This window comes from Balaenoptera musculus, chromosome 10 (genome assembly GCF_009873245.2).
Source record: "Balaenoptera musculus isolate JJ_BM4_2016_0621 chromosome 10, mBalMus1.pri.v3, whole genome shotgun sequence".
In the NCBI taxonomy this organism is placed as follows: domain Eukaryota; kingdom Metazoa; phylum Chordata; class Mammalia; order Artiodactyla; family Balaenopteridae; genus Balaenoptera; species Balaenoptera musculus.
Window position 1 is genome coordinate 84,173,409 of NC_045794.1, and position 19,953 is coordinate 84,193,361.

The 19,953-nt window shown below is 38.8% G+C and overlaps 1 long non-coding RNA gene across 1 annotated transcript; it reads left to right on the forward strand.

The window, feature by feature from the left end:
• Window positions 1-29: 29 nt before the first annotated feature.
• LOC118901588 lies at window positions 30-19,709 on the forward strand. Its single transcript, XR_005021420.1, has 3 exons — window positions 30-456; window positions 18,092-18,227; window positions 19,209-19,709. It is a non-coding gene; the product is annotated as an uncharacterized LOC118901588 (long non-coding RNA).
• Window positions 19,710-19,953: the final 244 nt, after the last annotated feature.

The window sequence follows — 19,953 nt, forward strand, 5'->3', positions numbered from 1 at the left end:
GATACTGCGGAAGCCGCAAGGAAAAAAAAAAAAAAAAATTCAAGGTCGCCAAGTCTCCCCTGCTTCTGTTTTCTTGGACAGGAAAGGCTTCCGAAATAGGGAAATTCGAATTTTCATTTTAAATTCTGACACCAAGAAGTGGTGAATCCGCCAACCGGGAATGCGCGTCGGGCCTCGATGCGGCAGCCTGACTGGAAGCGGGCGCGGCGTGCGGCGTCGCAAGAATTGCTGGTCCTGAAGCGCCCTGCGGGCGTTGACCCGGTTTTCCCCTGGCTCCCCTTATAATAATAGGAAGAGCCCCGCGCCACCAATGCGGAGCCAACCCACACTGAGGCCGCCTAGGAGATTTTTGGCGTCGCAATGGCCTGCAGGGTCAGCGTTAGCGTCCCTCCCTCCTTTCTTCTACCTGTACCTTCTCCGATGCTAGCTAAAGGCAATCATTACTCTATAGGAAAGGTATGTATCTCGAGGGCAACGTCATTTTTCAAAATGCAGTCATTCCTGTTACTATTGACCTGGTTTTACAGTTCCTCCTTACTAAAAAGAAACGTTTGCGGAAACAGAAGTATAGCAGCGCGCTAGAATTAAAGATAAACATTTAGTTTATAAGTCTGGAATTTTATTCTTCAGACAAGCATTTGGAATTGACCTCACCTCTTTCAAGTCTTTGCTCAAATGTTATTAGTATTTAAAATTGCAACCTACGCTACATCCCCCTTATCCTGATTTTTTAGTAGAAGTTACCACTAAACATAATTTACTTACTTATTATGCTTATTGATTGTTTACTGCCTCTCATAGAATGTAACATCTATGAATGCAGGTATTTTTGTTTATTTTGTTCAGTTTTGTTCTTGTACTTGGGCACTAAACAAATCTTTGAGAGAATGTGTTGAATTATACAATACGTTTTAAAGGCCAATAACATAAACATTAGTTAACTTAAACATATATTATGCAATATTATTAAACTTGTTTCCTAAACTAGGCATATCTGAACCATCTGTCCTTATTTGATAGGAGAGGCCAAGCTCTCTTCTTCAAGAAAGTTGTTATATTTGAAGAGAAACCACCAGATGGTGGTATTGCTTCAGGCTAATTCTCAGCAGAATGAGATCAGTTCTAACTGATTAAAAGTGGAGTAGACAATTTAATCCTTTTCAAATCTTACAGTCCAGTAGTAATTTATTAAATTTTAAAACGTGAATGTTTAAATGCAGTCCAAGCAAGTAAAACAATTTCAAAATTCTTTTGACTATAAAGCCACAATACGATCAAATAAGTTTAAAATTTTAAAGCTGGAAGGAACCTCAATTCCAGACATCTCAAGTGCACATGAAGAAGTAGAAACAAGCTAAGTGATAGAGCCAGGACAGCAACTCTGACCATCTGACTTCCAGGCCTGGAGTAACTGCATTATGATGCCTTCTGTAACTGAGCCGTGATCTATACATTTGGTAAATTGATTTGCAAACACATGACCATACTGTAGTTTCCTAAGTTAGAAACTTAAACATTTCTGTGCGTTACATTACCAAGTGGAAGTTACTTTCTTTTGCTCAGATTTTATTCCATGAAGCAGAAACCTATGAAATATAATAAGTATAAATATGTAAGTATAATAAATATAAGCTTCAGAAGGACTTAATGCTGTGTATTTATAATTGTCTTTTAAACTAAGGAATGTTTTGAAATCATAACTAGGTGTGTGATTTTTTTTTATACATCTTTATTGGAGTATAATTGCTTTACAATGTTGTTTTAGTTTCTGCTGTATAACAAAGTGAATCAGCTATACCTATACATATATCCCCATATCCCCTCCCTCTTGTGTCTCCCTCCCACCCTCCCTATCCCACCCCTCTAGGTGGACACAGAGCACCGAGCTGATCTCCCTGTGCTATGCGGCTGCTTCCCACTAGCTATCGATTTTACAGTTGGTAGTGTATATATGTCACTGCCACTCTCTCACTACGAGGTGTGTGATTTTCACAAATTATGTATTGTATTTCAAATGTTTCCTTTCAATAACATGTACTTTGTTGTCAAAGAATTTCTCCTTAGACCAAGGGGTCTTTTTTTAATTGAGAAATAATTCACATACAATAATATCATTTTTAAGTGTACAATTCAGTGGTTTTTAGTATATCCACAAGGTTTGCAACAGTCACCACTGTCTAATTCCAGAATGCTTTCATCACCCCAAACAGAAACTCTATACCCATTAAACAATAACTCCCTACTGCTCCCCTCCTAGCTGCTGATAACCTTTCTGTAGCTATGAATTTGCCTATTTTAGATATTTCATGTAAGTGAAATCATACACTATTTGTCCTTTTGTGTCTAGCTTATTTCACTTACCATAATGTTTTCAAGGTTAATCCATGTTGTGGCATGTATGAAATATTTCATTCCTTTTTACTGCTAAGTAATATTCTGTTGTATGGATATACCATGTTTTGTTTATCCATTCATCAGTTGATGGATATTTGAGTTCCCATTTTTTGGCTATTTGAATAATGATGCTACAAACATTTGTGTACACGTTTTTGTGGAAATACATGTCTTCAGTTCTCTTAGTTATGTACCTAGGAGTGGAATCGCTGGGTCATATGGTATCTCCACAACTAGAGAAAGCCCGCATGCAGCAACGGAGACTCAACGCAGCCAAAATTAAAATAAATAAATAAATAGATAAATTTATTTTAAAAAAAAAGATTGTCTTGGCTATTCCGGATCCCTTGCATTTCCATATTGAATTTTAGGATCAGCTTGTTTGTTTATGCAAAGAAAGGCAGTTGGAATTTTGATAAGGATTGCACTGACTCCACAGATTAATTTGAGGAGTATTGCCATTGTAATAGTGAGTCTTCCCCATTCATGAATGTGGGATGTTTTTCCATTTCTTACGGTCATCTTTACTTGTTTTCAACAACATTTTGTAGTTTTCAGTGTACAGGTCTTGTACCTTTGGTTAAACTAATTCCTGAATATTTTGAGCTTTTTTGAGACTAAGGGTTCTTAACCCTTAGTCAGCACTTCCATCATATTCTCGTTTGATAATACAATTTCAGAATTTCAAAATATTCTTTTGAGAGAATAGTTAACAATGAACACCCATGTACCTAACACCCATCTGTAATAATCATCAGTTTATGGCCATACTTCATAGCCACCCTTGTTTCATAATTATCCCTACCATTTGCACCCACTCACTAAATTCTTTGTAATCAGGTGCCCACACTTGGACCAGTCACCTGTGGCTAGGGGAACAGTGCCCACTGGAGGATCATATTTGCTTTCATATGCACCATATGCATGAATAAGGGTGCAGGAAGGGGGAAGTTATAGTAGCTGGACACACTAGGTATTAACAGTTATTTTCTAATACCAGTATTTGTCCCCTTGGGGTGGATGTGGCTGGCATTAAGTACAGTACTAATGGCTCTTCCTAAACTATGTCTTGCTGTGATTGTCTTCTGCCCCAGAGAGCTGAGGAAGTAGGACCTCATTCACTAGGGAGGACATAACACACGCCACAGTAGCCCAATGTCTATTGTCTCAGATCTTTTGTAGGCCACCCTCTTGACCAACCCAACCCCTTCCTCCCACCTTCCTCTTTTTCCTGAGGGCAAGACTGGCTTGTCTCTCTATCGAAGTTATTATACCAGAAGTGAGAGTTTCTCTCTCATTGCTTTATTTCCTCTCAAATCTCATTATAGAAAGGTGGGGGCATTTCTTACTTTGAAATTCTTGCCAGCTGGAGAAACCTGGGATAAGGAACCGTTTTATTTTCTAACCCAGGAAGCCTGGGCTCTCTGTATCTCCTCCAAATTCTTCTTACAAACTGAACAGTTCTCTAGTGTCTTCCTCTCTTCCCATAGCTTATACTCAGCTCTAAGAAGCCAAATGACGCTCTCAATATTCTGCCTGGAAATATCTCAGCTAGCTAGGCAAGTTCATTCAGTATGTTATCTATATTTCAAGTTACTACAGGCAACATTTTTATCCACTGTTCCACAACTGTTTACCCTAAAAGATTTTTGCCAGTCCTTCAGCTCTCACTAACAGCCTCTTCATTTTCCCAGCCTCCACCCACAGTATGGTTCCAAAGTCAATGCCATGTATTTTAAATTTCTATGTACCCCATCTCTAGTACCAATTTCTATATGTCAGTTGTTTATTGCCGTGTAACAAACTGCTTCAAAATGTAGGGACTTAAACCAGCAGTAATTATTATTGATCACAATCATATGGATTGGCCAGGCAGTTCTTTTTCTGATCTTGCTGGAGGTTATTCACACAGCTATATTCAGCTGGTACATTGGCTGACTTGGTTGGCCTCTCTCTCCATGTGGTCTTTCATCCTCACAAAAGCTAGACTGATCTTGACATGGCTATGGCAGTGCCATACTCCTAGGTATAGATGTAACAGAAATGCATGCACATGTGCACCAAGAGACATGTATAAAAATATTTACATAGCATTATTCATAAAAATAAAAAACTGGGGCTTCCCTGGTGGCGCAGTGGTTGAGAGTCTGCCTGCCAATGCAGGGGACACGGGTTCGGGCCCTGGTCTGGGAAGATCCCACATGCCGCGGAGCAACTAGGCCCGTGAGCCACAATTACTGAGCCTGCGCACCTGGAGCCTGTGCTCCGCAACAAGAGAGGCTGCGATAGTAAGAGGCTCGCGCACCGCGATGAAGAGTGGCCCCCGCTTGCCACAACTAGAGAAAGCCCTCACACAGAAACGAAGACCCAACACAGCCATAAATAAATAAATAAATAAATAAATAAATAAATAATTTTTAAAAAATAAATAAATAAAAAACTGTAAACAACCCAAATATCTGTCGGTAGTAGAATGGATTCATAAATTGCAATGTAGGGCTTCCCTGGTGGCACAGTGGTTAAGAACCTGCCTGCTAACGCAGGGGACACAGGTTTGAGCCCTGGTCCGGGAAGATCCCACATGCCGCGGAGCAACTAAGCCCATGGGCCACAACTACTGAAGCCCGCACTCTTAGAGCCCGTGCTCCGCAACAAGAGAAGCCACCGCAATGAGAAGCCCTTGCACGGCAACCAAGAGTAGCCCCCGCTCACCACAACTAGAGAAAGCCCGCGCGCAACAATGAAGACCCAATGCAGCCAAAAATAAAAAAAATAAATAAATAAAATAAATAAATTTATTTAAAAAAAATAAAAAATAAAAAAATAAAAATAAATTGCAATGTATTTACGTGATGGACATCTATATAACAAGGCAAATGAAAGAACTACAGTTGTATACCGGAGAAATATCATAAACACATAATTGAACAAAAGAAGCAGACACCAAAGAAAGTATACTATGTATTATTCCGTGCATATAAGTTCAAAATCAGGCAAAACTGAACTATAATGTTAATTTTTGGAAAGGGGAAAGTGGGCAGGAGGAAGCATGAGGAAAGTTTCTGGAATGTTCTGATATTCTCTTTCTTGTTTGCTTCTTTGATAATTCATTGAATAGTACATTTATATTTTGTGTGTTTTCTACGTGTTATATTTTTAAAAACATTTGAAGAAACCACATTAGGATGACATTTCCACCTATCTAACTGGTAAATTTTTTTAAGAAGTGGCACGTGGGAAAATTGTCACTCATCCACTGTGCAGTCTTTTGGATGACCATTAGGCAGCATCTACATACAAAATTTTAAATGCACATACCCCTGACAAAAATTTCGCTTACAGGAATTGATATAGATATACTTGCACATTTACACAGCCGCATTTGTATTATGCTATGCATATGCATGAAATTCTGAACGTTTGTACAAGAAACCCTTAGGAATAGTTACTCTGCAGAGTAGACTGCAGATCTGAAGTGCAGGGAGACACTTTTTCTTGTATACCCTTTGTACTGTTTGAATTTTATACCATGTGCATGGATTACTCTTTTAATAAAAGTAAACTAGTTGGCTTTTTTTGCTTATTTGTTTCTACTTACCCAAGGTCATCTGGTTAAAAGTGACAGAGCCTGGATTTGAGCCCTAGTCTAACACCAAAGCCCATACCATCAACCATAACTCTGAATTTTCTCTTGTGGAGTCTCTGTTTTTTCTCCTAGAAAGTGAATGTATTTGTCTAGATTGCAAGGGTCTCTTTGGAGACCGACATGGAAGCTCTGTTATATAAACTGAGCCAACACCGCAGATATGTAGGAGAAATCTACCACTGAGTAATGGCATCCGTGCCCAGGTATCACCCCTGGACACTCCATCCACCAAGTCTACCACAGCAAGATTCATCCAGTCCCTACCAGATGAGAGATAACGCCACACGTGGATATGCCAGATAGAGGAGCTTACAGAAGCTGGTAGTTTGAATAGTCAGTAAATCTTGCCAGGAGCTGGGGGAGAGCAAGAGCATAATAGGTAAATATAGCACAAAATCTACATGTTAAAATTAAATTACACAATTAACTTCTGAGGAATTTAAACCACTCAGCTATGCATTGACTATAATAACCATGTATACAGTTGTTCAAATTTTGTATGATACAAGATAGCTGTGGTTATTGAAGTTAACCAGTACATTTATTTATTTATTTATTTATTTATTTATGTATTTATGTCTGCGTTGGGTCTTCGTTGTTGTGCACAGGCTTTCTCTGGCTGCGGAAAGCGGGGGCTACTCTTCGTTGTGGTGCGTGGGCTTCTCGTTGCGGTGGCTTCTCTTGTTGCGGAGCATGGGCCCTAGGCGCACGGGCTTCAGTAGTTGTGGCACGCGGGCTCTAGAGCGCAGGCTCAGTAGTTGTGGCTCACGGGCTTAGTTGCTCCGCGGCATGTGGGACCTTCCTGGACCAGGGCTCGAACCCGTGTCCCCTGCATTGGCAGGTGGATTTTTAACCACTGCGCCACCAGGGAGGTCCCAGCCAATACATTTAAAAAATGAACACACAGACACAATGTACTAGAGTAGGACTTTGAAAATGGAATTAAAAAAAAAAAAAACTTGGTTATTGTCATTTTTTGCTGTTACTGTTGCACTAACAGGAAAAGGAAATAAAGTCATATTAGTGAACATAATAGTCATGATTGAGATCACTAAACTTGCTTGTGTTGTTCGCAGCTAAGAAAGCAAAGGTTTGGAGCTTTATTTAAAAATAAACAAAATGTAATTAACCATCAACGGACAACTTCAAGCTGCACAATCAATCCTGTTTACTTTCCAGTGATTCAGATGGGTTGTTAGGAGGAAAAAGCATCTGATCAATCATTGCTTCAGCTCTGCTTTTCTCTTAAGCTCCAGTCCTGAACCTCCTCCTCCTTACTGGAGGGTTCTCTATGAACATGCATTCAAGATCCACATATCTGGGGCTTCCCTGGTGGCGCAGTGGTTGAGAATCTGCCTGCTAATGCAGGGGACACGGGTTCGAGCCCTGGTCTGGGAAGATCCCACATGCCACGGAGCAGCTGGGCCCGTGAGCCACAACTACTGAGCCTGCGCGTCTGGAGCCTGTGCCCCGCAACGGGAGGGGCCGCGATAGTGAAAGGCCCGCGCACCGCGATGAAGAGCGGTCCCCGCACCGCGATGAAGAGTGGCCCCCACTTGCCGCAACTAGAGAAAGCCCTCGCACAGAAACGAAGACCCAACACAGCCAAAAATAAATAAATAAATAAATTAAGTAGCTATTAAAAAAAAAAAAAAAAAAAAAAGCACTGGTATCTGTTACCTTCACTCCATTCTCACTGTCATTAACTTAATTCTAGTTCAAACTACTGGCATCCTTCACTTTGATTAAAAAAAAAAAAAAAAAAAAAAAAAAAAAAAAAGATCCACATATCTAAAATTGAACATATCTCTCCCCCAACTAAAAAGTAAAACAAACAAAACCCCCGAAATATGGTTCACTCTCTCACCTTCCCTATTTCTCTGCTCAGTGATCCAAATTCTACCTTACCTTACCACTTATGGGTTAATGCAGACTTGCTTCTTTCTCTGGCCTTCCATTGAATTCACAGTGACCAAACCCTATTTATTCTTCCTTTATTTCCTACTCTTAGATGGTAGCCACTTAACTGATCCATCTCTGCTTCTCCCCAACCCCAAATACCCTTGAACACCACCATTTTGCATGTACTAAATATTCAGTAAATGTTAACAGAATAAATCATGTTTATTTCTCAGTTATAATGCTTTAAAACTCATTTGCACAAAGATATTTATAATTGTTGGTTACTTACTTTTCTATAAGATTGTGAGCTCCTTAAGGGCAGGGCTTAAGGAGGGCTTATATTTCTCTGTATCCCCAGTGCTACCACAATGGAGTTCAATAAATGTTTATTGAATTCATGAGTGGATGAGGCCTGAGCTACTTAACTCAGCAGTCAAATACTTCCACAATCATATCCACCTAACTACCTCTCTCCAGATTAGGCAAACATTGTGGAATTGGGGGGGAAACTCAGTGTTTCCAGGAATGTCTAGATTTTGGTTCTAGAGTGAAGTTTGCATTTTCATCAGGGAAGACATCCAATCTTCAAAGCACCCAAAGACCTTGAATATGTGGAATTAGTTTCTGGTTCTGCATATCTACAAGTTCCCAGGGGATGCTCATGCTACTTGTCCGTAGACCCCTTCAGTAATTAAAGAGTTCTCTGCTCTGTGACCTATTTCTTCAATATTATCTTCAGGACATGCCTTCTGCCTGACTAATACTATAACGTTTTATATATGGCTTCTCCTCCCTGGGATGTTTTCTCCATTTATGTCCCCCTATTCGAATCCAACCCATCTTTTCAGGCTCTTCCTCCTGGGCAAAGCCTTCCCTGGCTATTCTAGTGCTCCTACTGCAGAATTTTTTTTTTTTTTTACTCTATTAAAGTATCCACTGTTGGTGCTTAGAGTTTGACCCATCTACAATTATTGGTTATCATTGTGTATATGCAAGTACCCAGTTATATACTTCTTTTTCTTTCCTGTGAGGCTTAGCACAATAGTAAATACTCAATAAATTGTTGTTGAATAAATGAATGACTCACTTCAGCATTATTATTCCAAAGAGAAATCAAATGTTTTACTGTTCTATACTGTCGTTTTGCAGAACATGGAGGAAAGAGGCAATATGGAATTTCTCCAGTCTACTCAAATGAGGCAGTCCAATCTAAACAATCTATTCAAAAATTAATGATATTAAAATACCTGAAGTTAGTTTATATTAAAATTCAAAATTTTCTCTTCAGTATCTGAAACAATGAAATTTGCTAGTGCTGTTTCTGTCCCAACTTCCAAAACCAAAAACAAATAATATAGTTTGCATGAGAACTTTGGCATTATAGAGAATAAAAGGTTGGTCCTATAGCATATGAATTGGTATTATAGTGAGATTTCAATAGCCTGGTTAAACAACATGCTTTATACCAAATACCATGTTGCATATCAAATATTGAAGTGACCTCCCTGCCTGGTGAAAAACAAAGAATCTTTATTATTGATATAGAGAAGTTGTTTTAAATTTTAAAGTTAAAATAAGGAAGTTCTTTGAATATTGCCTAACTCACTATTGTGGGAAAAAAGTTAGAAGTATTCCAGAACATACCACCCTATTTTGCATTTCTATTGAACAGTTTTTTATTTTTTTTACCAACTTGCAATATTTGCTTTATAAAATAAACTCTAACTCAAATATCAATTTATCATTTTGACAAGAGAAAAGAGCTATATTGTATATTATCAAATTCCTGACCAGGTAGATGTTTCAGTTGTAAATTATTAAACTATAAAATCTCTTGGTAAACTATGAAACACCAGCTCCACAAATGTAAAGCATTTTAATCGTTATTATACATAAGGTATAACATTTCTGCAAAATGCTGGAAAATATGAGCTAAATGAGTACACCTATTAAAAGTACCGTATCAATTGAATGGGAGACATAAAGTAAAATGAATCTTATTCTTAGTAAATTTTAGTAATTTAAATCTGTTTCTTTTATTTACACTCCGAAGGATTTTCATTCTTAATTTAGTTTAGCCACCTCTGATGGAAACTTCTGTTCACAAAATGAATTAACAAAGTGAAATTCTCAGAATACAGACATTAATACTGATTTTTAATTATCTTTTATTTTATTTAGCTCTCTAGCTTCTGATAAAATATTTATGGAGGAGGTTATTTTTAGTTCAGGCTTTGCAAAGCTCTCTTGTCACCTCGCAATCTGAGTTCATCAGAATGGAGCAACGCAGGATATAGACTCAGTAGAGACCAGAAGGGCTAAGCAAGCATGGCATTTTTGTAGAATTGTTAGATCTGGAAGAAACTCGGTGATTATCTGGGCCAGTCTCCCTGTTTTGCAAGTAGGGGCAATATGGCCCTGAGGTCACCCAGCTCATTAGTTGTAGAGTCAGGCTTAAATTATTCTCTTTCTCTTTAGTCCATGGTTCTTTCCACCTCATTAAGTGACACATGGGGAAACTAAGAACAGTAAGAGCATCCAGAAAGACAAGTAGATAACATAGGTAACACAGTCTCTTCTAAACTGACTGGGAAACTCTGCCATTTTATCCACACCCCATTCAACTCTCAAAGGTCTGCCATCATTGAGAGACCTAAACTTCAACCAGTGATTGGAAATTACTAGATTGTTAATTACACAAACGGAACGTCTCTAAATGTGTTTTATTATCCATATTTGTCACTGGCTGTCCACATTTTTCAAAAAGGAAAACAAATATTGGCTTCCCACAAATCCTCACTGTTGTGTGCCCTTTATTTTCATCATATGCATTTTCTAATAATATTTATCAAGTGCTTACCATGGGCCAGCCAGTATGGTAATCGCTTCAACTGCGCTACTTCATTCACTCTTCATAAATAACCCTAAAAAGTAGATACTATTATTCTCCCACATTTTAAAGGCAATGAAATTGAAGCTTAGACAGGTTAAGTTACCCAAGACATTTAGCTAGTAAGTGGCAGAGCTAAGATTGGATCCCAAGCTGTTTGACATCAGAACCAGACCTCTTAAGCACTATTGCTGTGTTCTGCTTCTGGGAAAGAAAACAGCCTACCCAAAATAAGGAACTTCCTTATTAATATATATATATGTATTTCATATATATATGAAAATATTTCTCATATATATGATATATATATATATTTCATATATATATCATATATATGAAAATATTTCTCATATATATATGAAAACTGAAAATATTTACATATTTTCTGAATGGTATGTCCTTTTCCTTTCCTTTTATTTGGGATAGATAGTAATAGTCAATATGAGAAAGTTTAGACTAAGTCATTTTCAATTTCAATTTTATTTTTTGCAATACATAGTTTTTAAAAGTTACATATATGTGATATGTAATAACATATATATGTAGATATGTCCAAAAAAAGAAATTCAAATAATACAAAAGAGTAAATAATGAAAAGTCTCTCTCGCCCCAGATTTCCACACCCAGAGTCACCTTCTCAGAATCACTATAAATGGTCTTTTGTATCCTTCCAATGTCTTCCATGCATATATATGTATAATTCCTTTATTATCAATGGAAGCATAATATTTACATTGTTCTGTATCTTTTTACAATTAACAATAATATATCTTAGCGAATATTCTATATCAATACACATAGATTTACCTCATTTTTTTTAACATTGGCAAAATGTTCTGCTGGGGAGGCATGGGGGAAGAAAGTGAAATGAAAAGGTGGAAATTTATTAACACTAATAAAGAGCGTTTCTTAGGTTCTGTCTTCTAGATGTGACTAGAAGATCCTTAGCCCCCCTACAAAGCCCACAGATATGTCATCTCAGCCTCCAAGTAATGGGGACAGATACAGGTGGACGTTTTGGTGCCATCACACAGGGAGGTTCACACTGTGCTAGTGTAAGCAGCTTTTAGCAGGAAGAGATGCAGGAGGCCGTTTCGTGTTGTCACTAACCTTAAACCAGGCACCCTATGCTCTACTCATCTCCAGCCCTAGCACTCCTTTCAGATCTTTCAACCACACAATACCTTGCTTAATCTGTTGATTCTTTCTGTAGATCAAAGAAGTAGAAATGAAGAACAAGTGATTAACAGATGACCAGATCTCTTCCCTAGCTCCCCCTTCAGTAACCTCATAAACAAACTGTGTGAACAAGATAGCATCTAAAGAAAAATCACAAGTCGACAAGCCTGCACACAGTGGGGGAAGGCGACAACTCTGACCCCCTATCTCAATGATTATCTGAGATTACTTCCCTTTTTCCCTTTAAAAACTTTCATGGCTGAGCAGAATCTTTGGAAATGGCTTTTGGGGAACACTGAGTCCACCATCTCTCCAGATTGCCAGCATTCTGATTAAAAGCAACTTTCCTTTCTACCTACATTTGTCTCTCTCTCTCTGTATTGATTTCTGAGCAGCGAGCAGCCGGACCTGATTCGGTAACACTATCACTGCACTACAGAGAACAACAGGACATTCCTTCCCCTACCGTGTCCTACTAAAACTTTTGTGTCAAAACAGCTTGTCCAGTTCTTGGTTTTGACGCAATGCACAAGTTCTTCAAATCTGAGTGATAAACAACACACAGCACTCGAAATTGGCTCTCTCCTCCAGTAACTAATTCCCTTGGAATAAGAGCCTTTTTAGGAAGCTCCTGAGTCTTTCATGCAAACTGGTAGACCCTCTCCAGCTAAAGTCCAAATATTCCCAGTTGGGTCTCCTCCATTTAATGACACTCTATTCATTGGCTCAAGATGAGTCATCCCACCCCCTCCCTACCTCCCATCCCCTAAGCACACATGATGAGGCACTGCTATAGAGTCCCCTTAACCTCATGTGAACCCTATTGGTATGCATGGAAAAAAGGGGGTTTTATTAATGGACATCAAAATTGATGTTATTGTTCTCCTTTGCAGCTGAGGAAAGTGAGGTTAAGTACCACAGATGGAAAGAAGCGGGTCTGGGGTGTTCAAACAGGGCACTGATATTAATTGATATTAAAGTCTTCTGTCCCTCCAACTCAAAATATACTTCTCAAATGAAAATGAATTCACTTTGCCAAGTACTAAAATGTATCTTAAGGCTGTTACCTGGCCAATTACTATTATTAAAAATAATACACTAAATAGTTTCCATTATTACACTATTTATTTTTAATTTATTTTTTTTTCTTTTAGTGACGTATACTTGCTGTACAATATTATATAAGTTACAGGTGTACAATACAGTGATTCACAATTTTTAAAGGTTATACTCCATTTATAATTATAAAATATAGGCTATATTTCCCGTGTTGTACAATATATCCTTGTAGCTTATTTTATACCTAATAGTTTGTATCTCTTAAGCCCCTACCCCTGTGTTGCCCCTCCCCTCTTCCCTCTCCCCACTGGAAACCACTACTTTGTTCTCTATATCTGTGAGTCTGCTTCTTTTTTGTTATATTCACTAGTTTATTGTATTTTTTAGATTCCACATATAAGTGATATAAGTGATACAGTATTTGTCTTTCTCTGTCTGACTTATTTCACTTAGCATAATGCCCTCCAATCCAACCATGTTGCTGCAAGTGACAAAATTCCATCTTTTTTTATGGCTGAGTAGTATTCCATTGTATTTATGTATACCACAGCTTTTTTTTTTTTAACATCTTTATTGGAGTATAATTGCTTTACAATGGTGTGTTAGTTTCTGCTTTATAACAAAGTGAATCATTTATACATACACATATGTTCCCATATCTCTTCCCTCTTGCATCTCCCTCCCTCACACCCTCCCTATCCCACCCCTCTAGGTGGTCACAAACCACCGAGCTGATCTCCCTGTGCTATGCAGCTGCTTCCCACTAGCTATCTATTTTACGTTTGGTAGTGTATATATGTCTATGCCACTTTCTCACTTACCACAGCTTTTTTATCCATTTACCTGTTGATGGATACTTAGGTTTTATTTATTTTTATAAATGTTCTAATATGTATTATAAGTGGTGATCTCTATTTGATATTGACTGAGGCAGCATAATATATTTCTTCAACAAATCTATCTGCCAGATACTTTGATGGACTCTGGTGATAAAGTAGTGAAGCAAAGTTTATTTGAAATGAATACTGGATTGAGTTTGGGTTGGGGTCCTCAATCCCCTCTCCCACCAGGGCGAATTTCATGTGTTTTATATATTGACATTCCTCGTGAGAGTCTTAACATAGAAACTAGTTCCACTGATTAAAAAAGAAAAAGCTGTGAAAATCACTGGGTCCCCAAAGTCCCCTCAGAATCCTAGATATGTGTATTATCATGGAGAAATGTGGGGGTTTTTTTTCTTTTTTCCTTGGAAGAGTTACTTACAAGCTATATGAGGACATAATGTTTGAGACAACTCAACAATAATGTGAAGTAAAGTAAACTACTTTGCTTGAATGAATGAAAAAAACATATTTACTTTTAACAAAATATAGTATTTTCCCTCAAGGGTACAGAACATTAAAATTCCTTGCCTTCTAAAAAAAAAACCCTCATATTTTATTGTTTCTGGTATCTTAAATTTGCCTTGTCCTATCAGCATTTTTAAAGAACAGTCTAAATGCATTTTAATTGACTTCTCTCCTTTCAAAATGTCTGACAATCTTTTAAGCAATAAAGGAAGGAAATACCAAACTGGCAAGATGTGGGATGTGAAAATGGTTCTATGGGCATGAGAAAACTGCTCCTATTATGTTAGCAAGTTTCGAGTCCTTTACAAAAAGAAGAACTGGCCTTTTAATACCAGCTTTGCTTAGTCATGTAATTTTTCTTAAAGTTATTTTGCAGTTATGTATTGGCTTTTTCGCTGGCATCAACGTGGGAATCAAAGTCACATGAATTGAAGCTTGTGCTAATTTTTTTGTCATTTGCCTCTTTGACACCTATCTAGGGTATACAAGTGTTATGAAACTCGTAGCAAAGACCTCCAGTCATTACAGGGGGGAAAAATCATACCCCTTACTTTTCTGACTTAAAGTACTTTGTTTCTTTCTTTAGATTATATAAGACCACTATTTCACATTATTATGGTGCTTGGTGCAAGGTAGTGAACTTCTTTGGTAATAAACATGCCAAGTACTCATTTTTGGCCCTTGGCAACATTGTGAGATAGAGTTGTTATCCCTGGATCCTTCATTGTGGGTGGTCTCTTCAGCCTGGCAGCCAGGGCCTTCCTAGAGCACAAGACCTCTGCACACAGACTCATATCTGCATTTTCTGGCCAAGCCCCTCAAGCTCCAGATCTTTCTGACTTCTTTCCCTTCCTTATCCCTCAGTGACTTCCAGCTACCATAAGACATACACACTGAAGCATTAGAAAAAAAGAACAGTGTTGTTCCCAAGTAAAAACTTTCATTGTTGTTCTAGGATTTTCTGAAGTTACAAATAATATGGGAATTCAGGTAGCTAGAGGGGGAAATATTTCCCCCAGCCTCAGATTTCTTCAGGGGCTTTTCAAATTCTACCCCCGGAGAGGGTCATCTTTGCTAAATGGATGTAAGCCTCCTGCCTTTGTCACTCAATGAAACTTGCTTACTCATAGCTCACAAAGTTCCCCTGAAGATGATTAGTAAGCATTATTCCAAAGTTTCAGCAAAAACATTGAGGGAGGCTGCCTAACACTACTGGATTTAAATTAGCAGTAAGGAAAGAAGTCACATTGCCTCATGTGCTAGCCAATGTTTCTGCTAAATTAGTTTTTTTTTTTTTCAATTAAAAAATGCTCACAGAAACAAGGAAAAAAGAGGAATCCACACAAAAACATAGACTATGAGAGCTGGAAGGGACCTTCAGGATCAGCTAGGCCAATGTACCCATTTTACAGGGAAACTACTAGGCTATTAAGCCGTTTCCCAAGATCCCATTGCTAGTGGTGGATCTGTTTCTCACTTTCAGCCTCTCATAGCACTGTGGTCCTTTCCCTTCTTCATAGCCTAAGACTGGTTACACTTCTGCATTTGCTTATGCCATTATTTGATTAAGGCCTGTCTCCCTGACTAGACTTTTACCTTCATGATTACAGGAACTCTGCCTGGTTTTGCTTGCCACTTGCCAGGACAATCAGGCATGCAGTTAGTGCTCAAGAAATATTTGTTGAATGAGTATCAGTAAAAACACAGAGTTAACTGTCAGTAAAGATAGAATCAACAGTATATTTTAGTCTTTTGCATAATTATCAAATCGTTGTTTACACATTATGTGGACATGCTACTTAAATTAATCAAGGAAATGTTAGATTCTACTATAGTAAAATATAATATCCATGGCTTAAGACAAAAAGGTTTACTTCTTATTTATTTAAATTCAGTTTTCCACCTGTGTGTTTCTTCCCTGTGAGTCTCCTTTACTATTCACACAGAACACTTAGGACACTTCTGGTCACCCAGAGATTTTTTTCCCACACCAATTTAAATAGGCAGCCTATCTCCACCTTGTAGCTACTCCATCTGGAACATGCAGCCTTCAAGGTCACTGTGGCAGGGGAAGAGCACCAGCTTGTAAGGTCCTCAGCCCAGAAGTGGCGCATGGCACTTTCACCTACAGTCCTGCGGCCAGAATTGATCACATGGCCCCTTCCCAATGGCAAAAGAAGTCAAGAAGTTTTTAGGGAGAACTAGCTGTCTCTGCTTGCCATTGTATGGGTTAATTATAATAATAACAATCACTAATTTTTTTGAGCACTTATTTTGTGCCAAGCCAAGAGCTAAGTGCTTTATTACATTTACTGCTTCCTTAAATCCTCATTACAGATGAACAAACTGCAGACACTCTCATTATGATCAGTTTCCAAATGAGGAAACTAAGGGGTCAATTTGTTCAAGGTCACAGTTGCTAAGTGGAATCAGGGATTTGAACCAATGTGTCAGGTACTGAAGCCTGTGCTCTCCACCACTCTGACTAAATCCCACCTATGGGATTCATCAGAGTAAGATTTTGAAGAACAGATTGGTTTTTAATAATACAAATAGAGGATAAGAAAGAATTATAAAATCCATGTATATGATTATGTGTCCTCAATTTACCTACTCAGTTCAAGAAGCATGTATTGTTAATATTGCCAACAGTGGAGAAACCTGAGGTCATTTGCATCCTGATAGGACACACTGAGAACACAATATGTGTAGCATTTCTGCCCAAAGTGCATGATCTGAATGTAATTGTGAGCAAGCCAAATTAAGGGACAGTCTATGAAACAACTGGCCTTCAAAATGTCAATGCTATGAAGGACAAAGAAAAGCTGAGGAATTTCTGCAGATTTAAAAGCTATGAAAGGGGACTTCCCTGGTGGCACAGTGGTTAAGAATCCTCCTGCCAATGCAGGGGACATGGGTTCGAGCCCTGCTCCAGGAAGATCCCACATGCCATGGAGCAACTAAGCCCGTGCGCCACAACTACTGAGCCTGTGCTCTAGAGCCAGCAAGCCACAACTACTGAGCCTGCGTGCCACAACTACTGAAGCCCGCGCGCCTAGAGCCCGTGCTCCGCAACAAGAGAAGCCACCGCAATGAGAAACATGTGCACTGCAACGAAGAGTAGCCCCCACTCGCCACAACTAGAGAAAGCCCGCACACAGCAACGAAGACCCAATGCAGCCAAATAAATAAATAAAATAAATTTAAATAAATAAATAAAAGCTATGAAAACTAAAGAGAAATTTCACTAAAATGGAGTCAGGCGACCAGAAGGGGGAAGTCTCTTGCACGTACCACTCCACATCAATACAGATTCCAACAGGAAGAGACACAACTTACATCTCTGTCAGGAAGTGACTACTTTACTACCACCAGCAGAAGGAAGAAAGATTTTCTCTTTGCCTGGCAAAAGCTCAGCCAATGAGAGACTATCATAACTCAGCCAATGAAAAGCCACTATACTACTAACTCCCAGTTTCTTCCAGTGAACATTTTGTTTATAAAAGCCCCTCCCAACTTCCCCTTCTCCTCTACAAAATAGTTTCCCCTTCTTTGCTTTACCTAACTTGCATGTGGGTTCACCACAGATGCATGTCGAGAATTGCAATTCTTTGTTGCTCCTGAATAAACTCATTTTGCTGGTAAAATAACTGGCCGTTTTATTGTTTTAAGTTAACAGGGGACTGAAGAGAACAACCACAAAGTGCAATGTGTGATCTTGAATTGGATCCTGGAGGAGGGGGTCAAGATTGCTATAAAGACTATTCTGGGGGCAATTGATGAAGTTCAAGTATAAACAATATGTTAGGTGAGTATTATAACTATAATACATTTCCCAAACCTTATAATTACACCATGGTTATTAAAAAGGAAAAAACTCAGTTTTCCACCTGTGTGTTTCTTCCCTGTGAGTCTCCTTTACTACTTACACAAAACACTTCACTTCTGATGCTTCTGGTCACCAAGAGATTTTCTTCCCCACACCAAGCAATTCTCTGTGACACCAGCCAGGTGTCCTGCAATTTAACTCAATTCTGAAACTGTTTATCTGGAGATAGCATCAGATTCCACAGGTTAAGGGCTCAGTTCCACAAGACTGCCCCCCCACGACCTGACCTGACATACTCACTTCGGACACCAGTTGCAAGCCCAGCTTATTACCTGTGCTTCTGACCAACTGGCTGTAGATGGGAGGTTCCAATGACCCCTCCTTGGGTTCAATTAATTTGCAAGAGTGGCTCATAGAACTCAAGGAAACACTTACTTGTGTTTATTAGTTTATTAAAGGATATGATAATGGATACAGATGAAATGAAGAACATAGAGCAAGGTCCGGGAGGATCCTGAGTGCGGGAGCTACTCGCCCCATGGAGTTGGGCTGCGTCACCCTCCCAGTGTGGATGAGTTCACCTACGTGGAAGCTCTCCAAACCCCACACTATTGGGATTTTTTTTTTTAACTTTAAAAAAATATATTTATTATTTATTTATTTATTTATTTTTGTCTGTGTTGGGTCTTAGCTGCAGCACACGGGATCTTTCATTGTGGTGTGCAGGCTTCTCTCTAGCTGTGGCACGGCTCAGTAGTTGCAGCACATGGATTTGGTTGCCCTGCGGCATGTGGGATCTTAGGTCCCCCAGGGATCGAACCTGCATACCCTGCATTGGAAGGCGGATTCTTACCCACTGGACCACCAGGGAAGTCCTGCTATTGGGATTTTATGGAGGTTTCCTCCCGTAGGCATGATCAATTATTAACTTCGTTTCTAATCCCTCTCCTCTTTCTGCAGGATGGAGAGTGCGGCTGAAAATTCCAAGCCTCTAATCGCGGCTTGGTCTTTCTCGTGACGAGCCTGCCTCTAGGAGCCATCCAGGAGCCCACCCAGAGTCACCTCAATAGAACAAAAGATGTGCCTAGTGCGCTGTCTTATCACTTAGGAATTTACAAAGGTTTCAGTAGCTCTGTATCAGGAACTGGGGGCAGAGACCAATGTATGTTTTCTGTTATTTCACAGCTATATCAGAGAATGTCCTTGTTTAAAGGACATAGATACTGAACTATTTAGACATAAAGGAGCATGATGTCTGTTGATTCATTAAAAATTTATGTATAGATAAAAAATAGTGAGATAAGCAAATGTAGCAAATCATTAACAATTGCTGAAGCTGTACTATTCTTGAAGCTCTTTAAAGTTTAAAATTATTTTAAAATACAAAGTTTTAAAAAAAGAAGCATTTATTGGTTGGTGCCAGGCACTGCTCTGGACACAGGACAGTACATTTTCGGCAAGGATGTGTACAGAATGCTATAAATATAATTTACTGTTGATGAGATTGACTGGCAGAATCCAAGCTGTGATTGCCTTCCCTTACCATAAAGGTTTTTGATTCACTGGGCTTGATTTTCAAAGGAAAGTTATGGTTTCTCCCTCCTTAGAAGTTTTGAAGGAGGAAAAAAATGAAGTTTCTGAGTGGGGTGGTTGGCAGGGGACATGAATTTTTATGACTGTTTGTCCTACGGCAACATAAAAATTG